The sequence below is a fragment of the Mandrillus leucophaeus genome, unplaced genomic scaffold, assembly GCF_000951045.1.
Source record: "Mandrillus leucophaeus isolate KB7577 unplaced genomic scaffold, Mleu.le_1.0 Scaffold169, whole genome shotgun sequence".
In the NCBI taxonomy this organism is placed as follows: domain Eukaryota; kingdom Metazoa; phylum Chordata; class Mammalia; order Primates; family Cercopithecidae; genus Mandrillus; species Mandrillus leucophaeus.
Window position 1 is genome coordinate 2,452,251 of NW_012101687.1, and position 1,481 is coordinate 2,453,731.

Here is a 1,481-nt window from a genome sequence, read left to right on the forward strand (position 1 = left end):
GCTTAAAAAGAAAAAAAAAGCTCCTAGAGTCTCTTCTTTGAGGCATTGCTCTTAAGTTTCTTGCATAGTATTCCACAAACTGTTTAAGCATATGTGAACATATTTATAGACATTCTTTTTTTACCCAGATAGTAGCATACTGCCCCTGGCCCTTTTTTCTTCATTTAGCAATATAACTTGGAGAACCTTCCATGTTAGTAGAAATAAAAATGTTTCATTCTTTTAAAGTGCTCCATAATACTCTATTGTACAAATTTCTCATAATCTATGTAGCAATTCCTATATTGAAGTTGTTTCCAACATATTACTATTTCAAACATGCTACAATGAACATTCTTGTACTACTGGCACGAAGACATTTTGATGTGATCAAAACAAACCGAAAAGAATGAAAAGAAAACATTTTTATTTATTTACTTATTTTTATTTTAGATTCGGGGGTACATGTGCAGGTGTGTTACATGGATATATTGCATGATGCTCTGAGCTTCAATTGAATCTATCACCCAGGCAGTGAACATAGTATCCAATAGGTAATTTTTCGCTTTTTGTCCCCCTCCCTTCTCTCTCCTTTTGGAGTCACTGGTGTCTATTGTTCCCATCTTTATGTCCATGTAAAGCCAATGTTTGGCTTCCACTTATAAGTGAGAATATTTGGTTTGCTTAATTTGTTAACTTCCTTAGGATGATGGCCTCCAGCGGCATCTGTGTTGCTGCAAAGGACATTATTTTGCTCTTTTTTATGGCTGTGTAGTATTTCATGGTGTATAGGTACCACAGTGTCTTCATCCAACTCACCATTAATGGACACCTGAGTTTATCCTGTGTCTTTGCTATTGTGAATAGTGCTGTCATAAACATTCAAGTGCAGGTGTCTTTTTGGTAAAATGATTTATTCGCCTTTGGGAATGAATATACCTACTAGTGTGATCACTAGGTCACATAGTAATTCATGGTAATTCTTTTTGGTTCTTTGAGAAATCTCCAAACTGCCAAGAAAACATATTTTAACTTCTAGGTTAAAATTTTTTTTTTAATTATTAACTAATTTGTATATGAGATGCTCTTTTCTTTCCTTTTTGGTTGATTTTGGCCATATTAAAATGTCATTATAAGTACAAAATATTGGACCTTACCACATCATAAACTACCAACGCTGGAGTTTGACAGGATCAATCTGAGTTAAATGGTCTCTAAACATATTTTCTATCACTAAACACATGTTATACTGTGCTCCACTCTGCTTCCCAGTGCTCAAACCCTGTTCTGCCCCATCAGGGATGGGAGGGAGTTAAGAATCATCTTGCAGACAAGCCATGCAGTAAGGAGTTTACTGCACTGCCATCCGTCGTTCTAGGCAAAGTGTCTGTGCTTGCTTGCTTGCTTTCTCTCTCTCTCTCTTTCTCTCTCTCTCTCCTTCCTTCCTTCCTTTCTTTCTCTCTTCCTCTCCCTTTTCTTCCCTTTTCTTTCTCTCTCTCTCT